This window comes from Pimephales promelas, chromosome 14 (assembly GCF_988280905.1).
Source record: "Pimephales promelas chromosome 14, fPimPro1.hap1.1, whole genome shotgun sequence".
NCBI lineage: Eukaryota > Metazoa > Chordata > Actinopteri > Cypriniformes > Leuciscidae > Pimephales > Pimephales promelas.
Genome location: NC_142782.1, coordinates 27,609,732 through 27,630,781, shown reverse-complemented (window position 1 = coordinate 27,630,781; position 21,050 = coordinate 27,609,732). Strand labels below are relative to the sequence as shown.

The 21,050-nt window shown below is 37.4% G+C and overlaps 1 protein-coding gene across 1 annotated transcript in view; it reads right to left on the bottom strand.

The window, feature by feature from the left end:
* The window catches only part of agbl4 (AGBL carboxypeptidase 4), a 328,580-nt gene that overhangs the window by 107,101 nt on the left and 200,429 nt on the right, over nucleotides 1-21,050 (bottom strand). The gene's annotated exons all lie outside the window — the stretch shown is intronic.

Below are 21,050 nucleotides of genomic sequence, written 5' to 3'. Positions count from 1 at the left end.
TGGAGATAGTTTGACACATTTATAATCAATGGCTTTAAGCTAGTAGTTTTGTTTAAGGTATTGTCATTTGCCTTTATTGGACGATTATTTAGTTTTTATCAAAAACCTTCCGGAAGATTGTATTATCTTACATAAGTATTAAATAAATAAAAAAAAATAAATTAAAAAAAAATATATATATATATATATATAAACACAAACATATTTATGTATCTTCACAGATAAAACACAGGTATATATATATATATATATATTTTTTTTTTTTTTCTGTTTGTTGTCTGTACACACTCTTTCTCTCTGTCTTTATTTGTTGGCCCATTTGGGTACTTGTACTTCAACCCACTCCTTGCTCTGCTAACGGAATAGCTTTATGTAGGGTGTGTGTATTTGTGTTCATAATCCATTGCGATTTGAGAGTTATGTATTCATGTGTTGTAGTAGATGCGGGTCGTTTCCTGGAGAGAGGGCGTGGCAGAGGCTACAGCAATCCACACAGGTCACACTCTCAGATCGATAAGTGCCCAATCAAAGACTGATGGCGTCCTCAACGCGCTGCAGTGTGAGGCGGACACACATAACACACACACACTGTGAGGGCAGGCAGCTCGAGAGCTGTACTTTAACACTCTTGTGGTAACAGTACTGCAGGTCCTTCTACATAAGAGCCACTACACACATAGTAGAGCAGAGAGCATACACTGATATCATTCACACACTCACACACACAGCTCTGCTTTTAAATGGCTGGTCATTCCTGACGACTAGCAATTATCCATTGAAGCCAAAGGGCTTTAACTTGGTTTTGAATTCAGAAAATGTATTTTTTTTTTTTTGTGGCTCTCTAGGAATGGAAGCAAAATACTAAAATATTAACAGAGTTACTGAATCAATAATGAACAATCACTGTGTGTGTAATGTGTGTCGAGTGTGTTGTGTTATTCATTATGCTTATAGCAATGTGTATAGCAATATGTATTTTATTGGGGCCACCTGACTTGTCCATGATGTGCATTTTCTGTATGCTAAAAATAATAAAAAACAGTATAATACATGGCATGCATAAAATATGTTGGCACCTGTCAAAAAAGTATGTGTTAATGTGGTGTTTATGCAGTAATTGGAAGATATGAGTCATGACTCATAGGTGCTAACTCTCTTTTAAGTTTACACAGTGTAATATAATGGCAGTTGACGTTAAAGATTAGGTGAAAACGATTTTGTTTTGACAAGCTCTTGAAAGGATGTCTATTGTTTTATTTTTCAGATCGCCCCCTGCTGGTGAAAGAGACACATAATACAACCTCTGCGTTTATAACAGGGAAAGTACTGATAGAGAAGCAGTGCATTACACTAAAGCATGCAATAATATTAAAGATCATTTCAATAAAGGTTTGTTTTGCATTTTAAACATTAGTTGACTTGCAATATATGTCCATACATGAGTCATGGGATCAGAAAGTCAATATCACTGCTTCAAAATCAAGTTGTCTACTGCCTACATAGGCTGCATCCTAAGTGAAATGACACCACCACACAAATATCACTACTCTCACAAAGTGCACGGCACATAAAAATGATATAGTTTGATGTTACTTGGTTTTTAAGCTAATTCTGCAATAGTAAGGATAAGGATATACGGTGCACACACACACAAATATTGGGTAAACTGGTCAAAATTTTATGTCAGATTAAATGGTCAGATTTAAACTTTTTTTTTTTACTTTCATTCTTGAATGATAATAATATATGACAAATAATTATTGACACTATTTCTCAGGATTAGCTGCTGTCTGTTGTTTCTTCAGAATTTGGCCAAAATTTGGTATCTTACAAGGTCGCCTTCACATCAGGAGCATGTCCATGATGCCTTAAATGCTTTCTAAGTAGGCAGCTCACTTGTTTTTAGAACACAGCTAATGTTAGTCTTTATGAAGCGATCCATGACAGAGAGTGGCCCAACTACAATCCCCTTTCCCCAGAGCCCGAGACAAGAGTAGTCTAATTATTTGGTATTGGTCTTGCACTATTACCACATGGAAATAAGGCGGTTAAAAGGCACTTAATTTAAAGGAGATGATTTGCGTCAAAATGAACAAGGCACTTAAACAACATGAGCATACAGCTCTATCACCGGACACGATCATTTTATGTGAGTTCTCCCATTGACAGTTCAAAACCGCTGAGAGCTTCCTTTCTTCTACGCCAATTAGAGGCTCTGAAAAAGGCCAGTTGCTCCATTCCTTTGATCTGACCTTTGTTAGTTTTGCTTGGCCTTGTTGGTACAGATTCAGCATTTAAGAGAGAAACGACAAGTGGAAAAAGCCAGTGACTGCTGCGATGCGTCTGTCTGTACATTGACATTAACCTTTGATATCACTTCTGGCCTTGTACAGCCTGACTGAATTCTGTCAGTTGCAGCTACATGTAGAGCATTCTCTCAAGCTAATTTTGTCAAGACATTTTTGACAGCTGAGTCCTTTCAATAAATCTATGGAAAATGGAAATGAGATACTCAAAACGCTCTTTACCTCAAAGTAGCAATGTTTACATGCAGTAATCTTTTAATAATCCACCTGATAGCTCAATCGGAACGAAAAGCCTTCACGTCAGCAACACAATTGATCCAATTAGGCACCCGAATCCATGTTGTTGCTGTAGATTTAAACATTTCGTTTTTCTTCTAAAGTCCACAGGGCCATGGGTGCACATCAACTGATATTTTCTTCAGATTACAAAGGTTACTCTAACATATGAGCAGTACAAGAGACACTGTTTTCCAGGAACAGGGAAAAAGGAAAAACCGAGACAGAGAGAAAATCACATTAGGAGAGGCAATCCTAGGCATGAAAATAGGATTGTATTAATCTTTATCAAAGAGTGCCAAGGATTCCCCCTCAGAACAGTGGCAGTCTACATAGGAGCACACAGTGGGTGTCCCGGGCCTCATGGAGTCAAAATGCGTTTAATATTCTGAATGGATCACACAATATCTATTCTATTGTAACAGCAGAAGACACAGCCATAGGTGAACGAGATGGGAGAGAGATGGCAACTGGTGCCGAAAGTCAGAGATCTGGGAGATCGGGGCTGTGACACACGAAAGGCCGGCTCACCTCAACAGATGCTGGGGTGAGTGCCCTTCACCCTATGTCAAAAAACCCAACGCACCCTGTCCAATTACCAGAGCCATAACCAAGTACTCTCAGAACACACACACACACACACACACACACATTTACCTAAAGAGACTTCAGAAGTTTGCATATAAAGCTATGCCATCTCATATGTATATAGTTTTAATTGATTTTATTACATATATCAAGATATATTTAATAAAATGTTTATAAATGTTTATATATATATATATATATATATGTATATCCACACTCTAAAAAAATATGGACAAAAATGGACAAACCCAGCCATTGCGTTACATTTCTTAATTACATTTATAACCCAACGTTTAGGTTTGTCCATATTTGACCCAGAGTATATATATATGTGTGTGTGTGTGTGTGTGTGTGTATTAAGGCTGTCAAACGATTAATCGCATCCAAAGTAAAATTTTGTGTTTACATAATATATATATATATATGCGCCATTGTGTGCCATTTGAAATTTTCTTATAGAATGATAATTTTTTATCAAGCTTGTATAATTAAGTTCAGTGATTTCACTTAAATGGCAATGATAATTACCTATTAATTGTTATTTATGTGAAATTACTGAACTTAAATATACAAGTTTGATAAAAATCATCATTAAAGAAGAAAATTTCAAATGGCATTTAGAGGCTTTTGCATCTGAACTCTTCATATATATATATATATATATATATATATATACATTTGCTTGTTTATTTAAGAAATATTTTCATGTATATACTGTATATAGATTTATATATAATTTATATTTAAATATTGTATATATAAATAATATTTTTTTTCTTCAATATACATGCAATACATACAAAATAATTATTCACAGTGTACCCACATATATTATGTAAACACAAACTTTTATTTTGGATGTGATAATCGCAACTAATCGTTTGACAGCCCTATATATATATATATATATATATATATATATATATAAAGAAAATAATATTTTTTTATTTTTATATTACACAAAGTTTTAACTAAACTCACACTGAAACTTTTCCTCCCTCGCTTGACCTATATTTGGTCCAAAACTGCAAATAGGCCAGACATCCCAAACTTTCCTCTTAAAATGTCATTAATCTTATCAGGGGCATACACACCTTTTCAAAAGAGTCTTAATCTTTGCAAGGTGCAAAACTGCACAACTGCAATTAAGAGGGCTGGCCACCAGACAGACAAAAAAAAAAAAATAATAAAGTCATTCATTTACTGGACCTTTCATCTTATAACAGAATTAAATATTCATGCACAGCCTCCCTGAAAACCCATTTGCAATATTTCCCCCTGAATTTACTCTTCGTATTTGCAGACGATTATCATGGGTGGGGGCTGTTATAGAAAAATACACCCAAAAATGAGTCTCATTTCAGATGCATGTAAGGTCAATATAATGAGATTAACCTGAGCTTCCCCATCTTAACATTTCATTTAAAAATACACATGGTGACTGCAGGCTAAATGATTTGACTCAAAATATCAGATACACAGTAAAGAGAAAGTTATATTAGCAATTTATGGAAAAAGGAGGCAGACTTTATACGTTTACTCAGGGATAAACTCGTTCTGTGCCATAAACTAGCTGATGGTGGGAATATGTCATGAATTATGGACCCCAGCGGACACCCCTCCCTCTGTAACACACACACACACACGCAGCCCAGTGGTGATGAGGTAAGGCAGATTAACGCTGGACTATTTAAACCATCTGCCATAGTCCCAGCAGCAGGAGTCAGAGTCATTGGCATCAATCCCCCAAGGACCCCTCTGTCTGACGCCAACCTTCCCATAAAGAGGAAAAGAAGAGGAAAAAGAGAGAAATGCGAGTGAGTCAACAAACTGACTCACCTCATCTTAGAGAGGGAAACACTCCTGTGAAGGTGAGTCATCGGCGACCAAAAAACACACACACACACACACACTTCTCTACTCCCTCGCTTCCATCTAGTGTTCGGTTCACCTTTCTCCCCTCTGGGAAAATGCTTCCCTCTTTTATAGCATAGATCTAAGGGATGAGCTCATGATGAGGTCATCTTCCCCTGGGTCTCTCTTCACTGAGCACTTACTGTCAGGTTCACTGTAACACTCTTCATCATGCTCTGAATATGGGAAGCTTTGTCTTGTAAAATACCTCATTGTGTGGCAGAAATTAAAAGCAACAGATTCAATGCATTTCAAACTCTTCATTAGGCCAATTAGAAAATCAACTAATAATGGAGCGGTAAGTATTACATCATTGAGAGAGAGAAAAAAAAAAACAAGTCGCATCTGCGAACATATCCTTGGAATGTAACATTAATCTAACAAATATAATATAATGAGTGGCAGTGTGTATAAATAAATATAAATACATTAAAATGTATTATTATTCTGTTGACATTAGAGGAAACTAAAAGAAGGCAGCATATATTGGCCATTGGATATCCAGTGTAAAGATATATAGTACACTCTCAGAAAAAAAAAAGGTACAAAAGCTGTCACTGGGGCTGTACTTTTTCAAAAGGTAAACTTTTGTCCATTTTAGGTGCTAATATGGAAATTTAGGTGATAATATGTGCATTTTAGGTGCTAATATATAATTTTAGGTGCTATTATCTCCATTTTAGGTGCTAATATGTACATTAAGGTACCAATATGCACCCATTAGGTACAAAAGCGTATCTTTTGAAAAGGTACCGCCACAGTGACAGCTTTTGTACCTAATGGGTGCATATTGGTACCTTAATGTACATATTAGCACCTAAAATGGACATAATAGCACCTAAAATTTATATATTAGCACCTAAAATGCACATATTATCACCTAAATTTCCATATTAGCACCTAAAACGTACACATTAGCATCTAAAATGTACATATCAATACCTACAATGTACACAATAGCACCTAAATGTCCATATTAGCACCAAAAATGTACATATTAGCACCTAAAATACATATTAGAAGTGACAGCTTTTGTACCTTTTTTTCAGAGAGTGTACTGAAAAAGCCATATCAGTAGCATTAATTTATGGTATATAAAATAAAAGTACCAAGTACTAATTAAAGCAGGTCTGATACAGCAAAAGCATCCTTATTTTGTCATTACAAAGGGAGGCTGACAGCTTTATCAGCTGTGGAGAACAGCGTCAGGACAGTCTGCTGGGGTTTCTCTGTCGCGTGACCAGGAGAACCTTGGTTTTAAAAATACACCACAACAAATAAAAGATTCATTTCTTAGGACAGCGCCTGCTCCCCTTAGACTTGCCCACCTGCAGAAGGACTGCAGCCCAGACCAGAGAAATCTAATCACCCCACAGTTAACTCTGCATTCAACCTATTCAGCACTTAAAAGCCATGATTGAATTTCATCTTGATGCCATTAAATATTTATAAAGGCCAATTAGAAGGGCAGCTCTTTCTGGCGGTAAAGACTCCTCTCCATCATCCACTCCCATGCTCTATCAGGTCCTGCCTCGGAAAGATTGCCCTTAAAGGGATAGTTCACCCACAAAATGAAAATTCTGTCATTAATTACTCACCCTCATGTCTTTCCAAACCCGTAAGACTTTCGCTCATCTTTGGGACACAAATGACGTTCTTTTTGATGACAGCGGATAACTTTCTGTCCCTCCATTGACAGCTACACAACTACCTCTTTGACAATAAACAGACTGAATTTAGATTATTATTCACATTTAGCCTAAACATTGATCAGCGAACATAAACAGAAGCTCAACCGAACTTGCTTGACGTACGAGAACAAACCTTATTGGTTCTTGCGGAAGCTCGAATGTGCTGCGTAACACAAGAACGAACCTCACTGGTTCTCGCACGTCAAGCGAACGTGCTTGAGCTTCCGTTTACCACAACTGATGTGTGCGTTGATTAATGTTTATATGTTAATATAAAAGCCTAAATTTAATCTGTTTATCATATAAAGCAATCATGTCTCTTCAAATCTGGATTAAACCGCTCTCTTATGGATTAGTTTTAAGATCTCTTTATGAACTTTTGAAGTGTCAAAGTGGTAGGTGTGTTGCTGCCAATTCATGAACAAGTGTCTTACCGGTTTGGAACAACATGAGGATGAGGATGAGTGATTAATGACAGAATTTTTGGATGAACTAACTCTTTAAAGGCCACAAGATCAAACTCTTACACTCCTACTCAACTCTACTGAAGAATGCATCTCAGTTGAGAAGTGCAAGAAAACCCGTCTAAATCCCAAAAGAGTAGATCTGAATTGATTCTTGCACCTAGAATGTAACAAATGAGATTAATACAAGGGAATAAGTGAAGACAACATGCTCTTTAAGGAGTGGAGCGTCTCGGGCCGGACCCTCTGAAGACAATTCATTCCCTGCGGGATGTTCTATTGTGTGATAAATGGAGCATTGAAGGGAGTTAATTGTGAATAGAGACTGGAGAAGAGATAGAGGATGAGAGGATGGACAGGTAGATGAAGAGAGAGAATGGGTGGTTGGTAAAAAAATAACAATATAATCATCTCTGAAGCTATAATTGGATTTATAGCTGCAAGAGGGGGCTGATATCAATCTGTGCGGTGATGTCAGGAGTTTGGCGTGTTTAGTTGGGCCTGCATAGACAAATTAAGTCACATTTATTTGTATAGTGCTTTATACAATACAAATCCTTTTAAAGCAGCTTCACAGCCATAACAGGAAAATTATGCATTTCAGTTGTTCAGCTAAAGTCAGTTCCGTGTTGATTAAGTTCCATTGTAAAGTTCATCAATTATTAAATTAGTTTCATCTATAAAGCAGTTCTGTAAAAAATGATGTCATCGTCCATCTCAGTTCAGTTCTCATACAACAGCGTCAGTACAGTCAGATCAATAGTATTCTTGAACATTAAGTGTCCGTGACAGTGGCAAGGAACCCAAACTCCATCAGGTAACAGAATGGAGAAAACAAAAACCTTGGGAGAAACCAATGAACAAACACGGTGTGATTATGATTCAGGCTGCATTACGAGTCAAAATTTATATCGGGATCGGAAGCATTCAAATATTCATTCAGTACCTGAAGTGACAAACAGTGATTTCATTCAAAAGTGACCATTACTGTTCCCTGCTCTGTGCAGAACTCGAGTAGTGTACCGGGGTTTATCATCTCATATGGGCTGTTTGGTACAAGAAGCTAGTGGCAAAAGACATACATTACTCCCACTGTTACCTTGGCAACTTAGCAGCAACATTCTTATTCGTAGCAGCTTTTGTTTTGACAAACAAAAAAAACTAGAGCATTAAATATTGACTCTTTGTGTCTAGTTTAATTTGAATGATTACTGAATGTGGACACTACCATTCAAAAGTTTGGGGTCAGTGAGAATCTGTAAACAAATGTATCATTTTACTCAGCAAGGATGCATGAAACGTGACAGCAAACACATTTATAATGTTACAAAAGATTTCTATTTCAATTAAATGCTGTTCTTTTTTTTGTTTGCTATTCTTTTTCCATCAAAGAATCCTGAAAAAAGCATCACAGTTTCCACAAATATATAAAGCAGCACAACTCTTTTCAGTGTTGATAATAATAAGAAATGTTTCATGAGCACCAAATCAGCATATTAAAATGATTTCTGAAGGATCATGTGTTAGCATTCGCATTCAAATTTAGTCTAGAATATATATTAAAATAGACCATGGTCTATTTTAATCATTCAAATATAACATACAGATAACAAGTTTCATAACAATGTGCCAATGCATATGTAAAATACACCAATTTAAAATTCAATATGGCCGTTATAGAAACATTTTGTGCATATCTTATGAATAGTCTGTTGTAAATGGTCTCTTTTTGTTTTGGGGGGCATACAGATTCAAATGAAATCCAATGTTTTGGGTATCAATTTCGGCCATATTGAATTTTGCCATAAATTGGTGTGTTTTACGAAAGCATTATGAAACGTTGTTTATCTGCTTTGGATGCGCCTGTGAACCAGTATTCTCTTCCAGCAGTGTTGTCTTTAAGGCTATAAGGATGTTAGAATACATGAAAATATCTGGCCCATTTAAAACATGCAGGATGCCCATGAGAACTTTAACCCTACCGTCCTCTGTCATCGCTAGACCCGCTAGCTGCATGGGCGACACACATGAACTGATATTTACAGAGAGAGAGATCAATGACCTCCCGCTGGCTCCGAGAGCAGCGACACGCTCTGTTGTGTAATCCAGCCCAACACAACACAACGCACTGCTATGGGACAATTTCACATCACATGTCATAACCTCGGCTCATGAGAAGGTTTATTGTACTTAGGAAATTATCTTAAAAGGCTGAAAGTTACGTTGACCCTCCTGAGACATCCGTGGACCGTGTGTGCTGTAATTTTCGCCTTCGAAAGTCTCTTTTGTTGCGCTTCAGATAAAAGCACCTTTCTGATGCATCTGTTGCTATGATACCAGATGATGGAAGCCCTGTTGTGCCAACAGTACAGCATTAGAATGAAAAAATGATTGATCAAACAGCTTTATGATTCATAACTCTGATTAACAAAAGAAACGGATCTAACTAAATTGGTTTTGAGCAGCTAGGATAATCTGTTGGAGTACATTGGTTACTACATTATCGCCAGTTTTCACTGACTGAAAAGTCATTTGGGGGAAATTGGATTTAGTAGAGCATCTATTGTACTGTATGTGCCAGACAGAAGAGCAGAAACACCGGCTCTGATCCAAAACTTGCCTTGCTGTCTACAACCAAATAGGCAGCTACCTTCTAAGGCATCATCCTAATCAAGATCTGGATGCAGACGTACTGTAGAAGCTAATATAAACACATAGTAGACACAAACATTGTCAAGTGAAATATGTTTTTTATAGACATTTTTCTTAATTTATAGACCACCATTGTCTTCATTGATCTCTTCAGGGTGACCCATCAGAGAATTAGACACGTGAACAGCCAAACTCACTTTCTAATCCCTGCTCTGGCACACATTGGATAGTCTATAGGGTACAAGCTTACGGTGACTGATTAGCTCTGAGGGATTCAGTAAGATACTACTTAATTCATGTTTTTAGAAAACACAAACCTTAAGAAGCATTCAGTGAATACCACCTAGAGTGACGTCAGATACTGTTTGAGCATCAATTCAAAAGAAGCAAATGTTTCAAATAAGGGGCTAAATACAGAATTCAGAAACCCTTGTTATTAGCGACACCGGTGGCCATTTAGTGACCTGCAGCCAGCATCTGTTTGAAGTTTGAAATATCGTTGCAGTGATATACTGTTAAGGTATACATCCAGACGTCGCCAGAGAGTGACGTTTAGATGAATATGTAATTACATCATGCATTCATCTCAATAACAATAAATAAATAAAAAGAATGACAATGGTGTGAAAACAGCAGTTAAGAAAGCATCTGATCAAAGCTCTGCAATTAACCGGTATCATGTCAACAATTGAGGTACAGTAATACAAATTACACAGTTATGGTAGTTTAATTATAAAGTATGTATATGAGAATATAGCAGACTATTAAAGATCTGGCTATGTGACACTATTATAGTTCAAATTTCTCCTGTTGTACATTCATGCATTTTAAATGACAACCTCAAAGAGTATTTGCACATACATTTGGATTGTATTGGATTGGCTAATATTATTTGCACCATCTCTGTGGCCTTAGTTACCAGCAAAAAAAAAAAAAAAAAAAAAAATTTTTTTTCTTTCCTAGGGACAAAAAAGCATTATCTATTCTACTTGAAAGATTGTAGATAATTTGAAAGATTACACAAAGGCAGATGTGAAAGATTGGCCTACACACTTCTATAGTTACTTAAAAGCTCAAAAGGGGGTGATGGAGCTCCCGTGAAATATCTGCATCACTTAATCAAATGCGTTACAGTACTTATTCAGTAGCTCCTTAAAAGCGCATTGACTGTTTAACTAACTCAAATTAACTTGCTCAGCGAGATTCTATTTAAACTGCCATGACAGTAGTTGACCTGAAAGAAAACTGAGCATATGTAAATAGGGGCAAATCTGATTTTAAGGGATAGTTCACTCAAAAATATAAATTCTGTCAGCATTTGCTCGCCCCTATGTCCAGACCCAGGCATTAGACACTAAAACAAGAACTTCGAAGAAACCAATGCATTATAATGTATCATTCTGCAGCCAATTCATAAAAATGGCTGCGAATAAAATCAAACTCATAGAGAAATGTGATGTTTGAATGGCATTCACACATACAGTATGCGTGTGTGTTGCGGAGATTAAAGGAGCCGCTCTGGCCAGAGCTCACGGGCATCTGAATGACTATTTCTCTCTCTAAATGGCATTTTTAAGCCACAGAAAAGGAGAAAGCATTGTAGGACATCATTATCCCTGACAACTGTGACTAAAGGCGGAAAATGTTTTGGATTTATGGTGACAGGATTTGTCCGAGTTATCAATCTGTCCCGCTGGCATTCAGAACATCTCACCGACTAAAGCAAGTTAAACACGGTGCCGTGTTCGAGAGGAATGCTAACTGCAGCTAATGACACTGTAAGGGCAGAATCACGGATTTTTGGACATCTATGAAGCCGATTTGGTTTCATAAAAGATTTTCACAACCCAAAGGCATGTCAGTCATTCATTAGATAAGGTTTTCTTTTAAACCAAGTAGAAAAAGGGTGACCTATTTCATGTTTAATACCAATATGAATGACATCTGCTGTATCTCTGGATAATGCAAAACCACGGGGCTTCAACGTGCATTGAGATGGAAAAGAAAGAAAGCTGAAAAGTTGAATTTTGTGTCCTCTGCTACGAGAGATAAGATGGAAAATGACAGCCTATATGTTCCATGTAAACGTAATGCGCTAAAAACTGATAAGGCAACGCGACAGAGCAACAGATGCTGTTAGACTGATACAGACTTTTTAATACATGGATTATAATGCACGCACACGCACACACAAACTCACACACACACACAAAAAGAGAGAAATGACTCTTGATTACCAAGATAATAATAAAGCCATAAAACAGAATAAAATTTCAGTGGCCACAATATTATGCTTTATACGTGCACCGATTGCATAAATACAGAAAGAAAATGAAGTGATATTTCATTTTGACAACACAGAGATGTCTTTGGTTTGTCCTATCAAAACAAAACACATTTTCATCAAGAATAAAAAAAGTTTTATTTCACAACTAAAATCCATTCAGAAAACTCACAGCTCAGGGCTCAATAATTCTCTCTCAGATTTGTATTGGCCTGGTAATTTTTAATGGTCTCTCGGGCCTTTTTAGCAATCATTTTTAGATATTTAATACATAATATTTAACATAAATTTTTTAACATTAAATTTAGTACACAAAGAATACAACAACAAAAGCTAAATCCAAAGAATCAAAAAGTACATTTTCGACATTATTTTTCATATTCTAACCATATTAAAACTGCATTATATATGTGCAAATAATTGCCATGGGAATCATAATTGCACTAGAATCACAAGAAAAAATTGATAACATTCATAATGCATCTAAACAAACACGTGCCAACTTCATTTTTAACCACAGATGTACCGTGACTTGGTTAGCTCAGCATGTCAAACCATTATGTGAAACATACACACTGAAGCCTTGAGCACTCATGCTGCATTTGGAGTGGACACATATCCATCCTTATCAAGCGAGCACACTTCAATACTGAAAAAAACAGCAAGGCTTTAAAACATTTTTGTGCCATTTCTGTGGGAAGCAAGAGGACTCCGACTTAGAGGTCAAATTATTCTTTGTTAAAAAAAAAAAAACGCGTTCTTTTTACATTTACATGATGCTGTTAATATCCTTAAAGAGTGGCCTACTTTTAAAACAAATCAGAAAAAGACACCCTGTTCCAAAATACAAGGCCATGTACAGTACAAAAAAAGTAATTCATGCTCTACAGAAATTTCACAAAAGCTTCATTTGATCCTTCACACATTTAAGGCCTAGTGCTGCACTGATAACAAGTGTTACAGTATGACAACAGATCTTTAAAATAAAGCTTAATAAAGAATAATATCCTCTCACACCTTTAAAAAACAGGCATATGTGCGGAATATGTTCTAAAAGGAAATGGTTCAACAATATGTTATGAACGTGAAAGTGTAACCAGAGTGTTAGAGAAAGAGAGCAAGAGACATAGAATGCAATGGATGTTTTGCAACCTTGGAAGAGACAGATTCACACCAACAGAGATTTCGATCAAAGCCTGAAAAGAGTGAAAATGAGTTTTTAGAGCGTCTAAAGATACATACTACTGAGAATACAGTGATATAATGATCAGCTGTAAAAGACACGGCTTGATTTCCCCCCGCACCAGCCCACACTACTGATCTCACCTTACATGTATGCACACACACACAACATACACACGGCACGCTCGCCTCCGCCTCCCCGCTCAAATCCAACAAGAAAGCCGTAATTTGACGCATCTGTAATCACCTTAGCTGCATCCAGAGAGCTGTGCGCCTTAATTCTGCATGCTTTTTAATTTGTTTTCACAGCGGTTTGAGCAAATTGAATTTGTTAATTAAAGCCGAAAAATGAAATGCTGAACATTATTGAAGAGATGCTAATTGTGTTAGTGTGGAGATTGGGAAAGGGAAGGGGGAGGGGAGTAAGGGCTCAGGAGTATCAATAGCTGGACAAATCATATTAGAGGAGGACAGAGGTGCCTGTCACAACTGCTGGGCCATCAGCACAAACATACATGACTCCAGCCTCTAACCCATAACACTGGTTGAAAGAACAAGTTAGTTTATTTAACCTGGGTAAAACTTATCGGGGATACATTTCTTTTTCAAGAGTGAAATGGCAAAGATGGCAACAAAGGACACAACACCATGAATTGCACAGTGGGTTATATTGGAACCCAAATATGACTAAAACTGACTGTGAACATTTGTTTTTGCAATTTCTCCTCATTGGTAACACTCTAGTTAACATTACTTAAAGGGATTGTTCACTTTGAAAAAATGTTTCGATATGTTTTACCTTACCTCAAGGGCATCGTCTTTGTTTCCATAGTATTTTCAATTTTGATATTTTTAGGTCAAACCGTTCTTGTCTGTTAGTCATATAATGGAGGTATATGGGGTCCACCTCAAAGAGCATGCACAGAGAAGTCCAAATTAAACATGATTTAATTTGTGACATGATCATATGTTTGGAGGCTTTCAGACCCCAAAACCCAGTTACCATCTCAAATACTTTGATCCTTACAGGTTTTAGCCGCGACTCAAACTATCCTCCTCGGTGTGTGTGGGGCCAATATAGACACTTCCTCTTCCAGGTTGATTGTTACCATCTCCAGTTGATTTCAACTTCTTAATTATTGGCCAGATAGTGGAAAAGATTATTCCAACAATTTAACCATTATCATATAGCCATTTCATGATTTGTGCATCTCTTTTGTCACACATCATCACTGTATTCTCAGGTCTGTCCCATAGTGATGGATGACTATAGGAATTTGGCCTGTGTGTCAGCCCAGTGAAACAGGAATTCATTGCTCATTACTTAAGTGTTTGCGATCACTAAAAACTTAAAAACATTCCATATGAATGGAAACATACTTCAGATAGATTTTTAGGGGAGTGCCAATAATTGTGGAATACATATAGCGCCTATATTTCAGGAAATTTAATTAATTAATGAAAGACCAAGAGCACAATTTGCAAAAAAAAAAAAACAAATTCAGAATTGCTCTTATTTACCAAGAGTGCCAATATTTGTGGAGCCCACTGTAACCGACAAATAAAGCAAAAACACGTTTGTAAAAATTCTAAAACACACTGACACGTATCTGAAAAGTCCTCTCTTGAGAAAATGGACATGAGGTGTGTGAGCAGATTCTATGGGTGATATGATCTTTCCCTGTCCCATAACCCCGCTTTGAGGAAAGGGTCATTGGCTTTATGATTATTGGCTTGCATGATTATCCATCCTACAGCTTCATTTTGCATAAGTCTAATGGTGATATGCATACATCCTTAAAAAGCTAATTTGCTTTGTGAGAGACAGTCTCTTAACCAGGCACTGTTACTAACAAGAGGAATCCCCTCAGCCACAGGGGGTTTAGAGAGCAAGGTTACAAAGAGAGGAGAGGAAGAGTGTTAATGGCATTGCAGCGTGAGTGTGTGTGTCCTTGCAGAGGAAGAGTCGTGCATAACCGTCCGCGGCTCTTAAATGACCCGGGTGATTATGAAGCTAATTACTGACAGTCCTGCACTATACTGCACTTCCACTCCCATTCAACCTGCAATTGACTATGCAGCTCCCACTACAACATCCCCAATCTTTACTGCAGAATCCCTCAACCAGAACAGCGAGAAAGAGGAAAGAAGGAGAAATAAAGGAGAAGAGACATTAAGAATGATGAACAGAGGTGATAATAAAAGTGTACAAGTGGACGTAAAGCATTAACTGTTGGAGTATTATGGACAGTGCACTTTTATGGCTCTTTTTCTGGCTGAGCTTTCACAGAGATCTGAGTCTTGACTGTGATTTGTCACCTTGTCTTAGTCAAAGGCAGCAATAGCACACTTATGGGAGACAAGAGCATACCGAGAAAAGTACTGTGCATACCAAAAGTATAATTTATACATAAACACATTGTTTAGGCTGTTATAGTGGATTCTAAATGGGAATAAATCGTACCTTGTCAATATGAACGTACAAAAGGTGATCGTTTGAATGCCAAGCACACTTTCAGACTAGGCCTAGTGGTTTATATGCAGTATATCTTGTGAGTGATTACAAATCTTTACCTGTTTCAATCATAGTAGAAAAATAGTATAACACTGATGACTGATGAATTGATGTGATCTCCATGGAAAGTGGCTAAAGCTAACAAACTAACAAAACTACTGCAACAGAGCTACTAAACTACAAGCAGAAACTTCATCCTTTGTTCAAATGAGTTCTAACTTAACATGGATATCTAAAATAATCACAAACAAAAATTCACAAATACATTATTCAAACCAGTGTTTCTGATGGCATATTTTTCCCATTTCCCCTAAATATTGGATAACTTTATGATTTTTTTTCTTCCTTTTTTTGCATTCTAACAAATAAAATAACCAACCTAGTCTTGAAAAACAAAAACAAAACATTTAACTCAGAATTATTCTGTTCAGAGTTCACTGAGATACACGATTACATTTTTCGAGCATGTTTTTATGCTGAAAATTTAGGTTTGGCGAGAACAGACCCGAAGGCCCCTGCATTCAACGGGAATTGATTTGATCATGAAAAGTGGGTGTTACACATCCGAACAGAATAATGCATGCAGTTTCAGATCTTAGTCAGGGTAGACGGCATATTTAATTTGATGTGATTGAAAACGAGCCTGTGAGTGACAGCTACATAGTCAGGTTCAGTGGTTTGCACTAGTGTGTCTTTTTGCATCAATTGCATCAAACTTTCCCAGAACAAAATATGGTTTATGGAAATAAAACTTTACAAATGACCAGTGCATATAAATCACTGTCTTGTTTTTAATATGTCAAATAAAATATGGCATATAAACTGACTACTGTATATTGCAAGTGGTTGGAAAAAGAGGGCTAGGTGATGTTAGAGGAAGAGCAAATTATTCTCATTATTATCAATATAAGTTAATAATATTATCATTATAAATTATCTAATTATTTGAACAAAAGATATATATTCAATTTTTTAAATGATGTGCACAGAATCAACTTAAAATAGAGGAACATAACAAATTTGGCAAACTACTGTAAATTTATAGTGTACAATGCCCGGTTTATGAGGACGCTAGACTATAGGAACCATAGATATGTATACCAGTCCCTCCAGGATTTCACGATTTTTTTTTTGTGATTTTTGCGATCAAAATGACTGATTTTGTGGTGGTAATTTCCAAAAATTTGTGAAAAAATTTGCGATTTATATTTAACATTTACCTAGTATTCAGTCCTTCCAGAAAAACACAGAGTTTTTTTTTGTGATTGTTGCGGGCAAAAATTGATTGATTATGCGGCCAGTTTTCTTTAAAAATGCGATGGAATATGTGGGATATTTATGCAATTTTATGCGATGAAATTGCTGGAATTTACAAAAATTGAGGGAACTTGCAAAAATTGCGGTTTGATGAAAAAGAGAAAAAAAGTGATTTCCCCAACATCCTGTTAATATAAGAGTCATTTCTTATTACTTCCTTTGATAAACAAGCATACTACATCATAGAAAGTGCTGGGAATATTTAATTTCTCATCTTGTTTTATTTCAGACTCTAAGAGTGTAAATAAGGTGTGGCCCCTTTAAGAGCTGCGCGCTCCCTGTTGAACTGTCGAACACCCTATGTGTGCGGGTAATTTCTGTTTGATGCTACTACTTTTATCTTATGTTGTTTATTAAGTAACAATGTGACAGTAGAACGTTCGACAGACAGTTATACGAGTTCGATTTGTGAGATGTCAATCGCCTCCGTGAGTCTGTCTGGCGTCGCGTAATTGCTTCACTTCATAACGTTCCCATGGAAACAGGGGGAAATGGCTGCTCTTATGTGAAGCAAACGCAACATTTTTCAACTTTCTGCTAAGATACATGTGACTTTTTTTTTGCAACGAAAATGCGAGGATTATGAAATTATGCAAACCCCACATATTTTGCACGGAAATCGGCAATTTATGCAGCGAAAGTGAGGCGTATTTGAAAAAAATGCGGCCCCCGCATAAATGTGCGAACTTTGGCTGATTTTGCATTGAATTCAGCGATCGCATAACCGCGTTTTTCTGGAGGGACTGGTATACGTAGATGGTACATTCGACCGCTCCAGACACGTGGTGCGCCTGCCATCTTGGGAACGTTCAGTGCGTCGTCATTCACAGTTAGAATCAATGATGCAACACTGTGTAGATTCTGGTTGTGAAAGCGCCGAGATTATAAGTCATCTCAATATTACAGGTTTTTATACTGGCAACTTTATAATGTTGTGTTAGCTGACGCCTTTGTCTTGTATTGTGTTGGTGTAGCAAAATAATCCACTGAAGTCTAATGCAGATAAAGACATACTGTACATGCGTCTAACTACGGTTGCAGATGCTCTGTCAACTTGCTCTTGAGTGTTCATGGACCAATATGGCGGACGGTATCACGTTTACTGAGAAGTTGGCACTTGAGTTACAGTGACCGATGTGTGTCTGTCTTCCCATCTTATTAACAACCACCTGACTGTTCCTTCAGGCAAGAAGAAGCTCTGATGTTCAACACCATTTAAGCGGGCTCCTGATAGACACCATCAAGCAGCACAGGAGAAGAAAAGAAAACTACAAAAATTGGCAATTCTGGGCAAAAGTAATGCACTGTTTTCACTTTTCACTGTTTTTGTAGCACCCAATGCTTGATTTGAACTGAATGAAGCCTTTCCATTCACTGAAAAAAATAAGAGAGCCGCAAATCTTAGAAGTCGTAAAACGGCATTTCATCACTCATTGGAAACCATGAAAATAAAAGCACCCCGGTGCAATTTGGCGGAATTGTTTTCGCCTGTTGTTGTTGTTACCTGAGTGTTTGAGCAAATTTGACACCATACTATTAGCTGAGGAAATTGGCAGTTTAATTTAAGGACGATTGAGAAACTCCCCCACATACAAGTCTAAACTTGTTTTCACACTCAAGCAACCAACGTTGTGAAGCTTCCAGACAAAGAACTATATGAAGCAGAGTGGTGATATCAGCGGACGTGATAATAACTTTTAACTCCGGCTTCATCGCTCTCTCTCTCTAACCATCTCTCCTTTCCCCCCCTTCTCGACTGCTTTCATTAAAGGATGTGTGCTGCGAGGTTTTCTGTAGGAATGTAATTGTTTGGGTTTAATGAGCTAGGAGAGAAAGAAGGAAAGACCAAGCCTGGGACTATTAGAAAGGAATGAGAGGGAAAGTTTCGAAAAGGTAAACAGCGGCTCGTCAAAACAAACAAGGGCTTCTCCTGCGGGATAATTAGCTACAATAATTGGGATGAACGTAGTGACAGAAAAAGGGTCGGTGCTGAGGAAACGCAGGTCATCATTCACTCCTTCGCCGTTATTAGTTTAATTGTTCATTTCCAAAGGCAGATGCAAATCAAGCGGTATAAGATTGACACATGCACAAACACACACACACACACACACACACACAGCTATTGGACTAGTCCAATAGTTTCAATGTCAACGCTTCACTTATCTAAAAGACTTAAAAAAGAAGCATGTTCCTTTCCAGTTCCTCTGACAGTAAAAGCTTTCATTGGTCAGGGATCACAGAGGTTGCATTAATAAGAACTCACCCTGACGGACACAAACACACACATGAGCGCTGCATATATAAGGCCATGAAAGGCTGAATGTGCCTCAGACTGGCTACTTTAATATCAATCTGTGGTGAAAAATAACTCAATCTTTCTTTCAATTTCCTTCCCAACATCTCTTTCTTTTCTGTTTTCTCTTTTGTGTGTGTGTATGTGTGTGAGGGGGTGAGTCCGTGAGGGAGAGAAAGAGGCTTTTTTTTCTAGTAAATTGAATTACACAACATTTTGACTTTCAGGCAGGAGAAGGGCAGGAAAGTGCTATCAGCCGTTCCAGATAGCATTGATTAAGATCAATTCAAAGAGAGAGAGAGAGAGAGAGAGAGAGAGATAAAGGCTGGAAGGTTCTGTCAGTCCACTAAGAATCAAACTTCCTTGACTCGCTGTGATCAGAGGGAGTAGATGGGGAGGAGGATGGGATTTTTAATTAGTGCTGTGGGCTATCTCATCTTGATTTGTGACGCAGACAAAGTAATCCCTCAGCCCCCCGCACGGACTGACCACTCCGTCACATCTCTAATGGTTCCTCTGTTCAGCGTTATCTGTCCGTCTGTTCATCCATCAGTCTGCTTGCTTTTGTCAGGTGCTAAAATCGCTCATTAGAATATTAAATGTTTTGATGGTGGATCTGGAGTTGGGTTTGCAAAAGAGTTTTAAAGCCAATATTAAAGGCAATATTAGTTCAACTCAAGCTATGTGGCTCTCAACTGACATTGCATCTCGATTCAGATTTTACTTTGGCGACTCAAGAAGAATAGAGATAGAGCGCATTTAGGCCACGCCCACACCGGGGTAAGGGGTGGGGGGCGGGTTCCAATGCAACCGTCTCTATTGACTTTCTATTGCTTGAAGCTGCCTCCTTGTCATTTCTGACTTATATATATATATATAAATATATATATATATATATATATATATATATAATATATATATATAAAAGCTGCTGTGACAGGGTGTACAGCAAACAAGTTATAAACCCCAGAACTAAGTTTTTATAAGCTACTGAACCATAAAAGCCAGCACTTAAGGAGACAAAAGTGGATACAGGCAATAAGATGTGGAGCATCAGCAGGAAGAATGGGTAAATTGTGGGACAATCAGTGTCCACTAAAAATACATTATATGTGCAGTAAACATTGTCACTAGTAGGGTTGGGTATCGAGAAACCGAGACTAACTTTTCGTTTTTCCCGGAATCGTTCAAAAGTTAAAATTTCGACTCCTAGTTTCGATATTCACAGTCCGCCGAGCGGAAGAAGAAACCGCTGAACAACACCAACGAAGAAGCGTCTACCGGAAGTGTTGGCATAACCACGCGAGTCGAACATGAGTAGCTTACGTCGGCAGTCCAAAGTGTGGCTTCACTTTTCTAAAAATAACGAAATCTCGGCAAAATGCAAAATTTGTGACAAAAGGAGTACTTTTACAGAAGGAGTATTTCCTTCAGAAAGGATTATTTCCTTCAGAGAAGCCGTTGGTTAGCAAGGTTAGCTAAACTTTTTTGACCCTGCCTCTTAAAAGAATCGGAATCGAGAATCGTTAGGAACCGGAATCGAAACAAGGAATCGGAATCAGAAT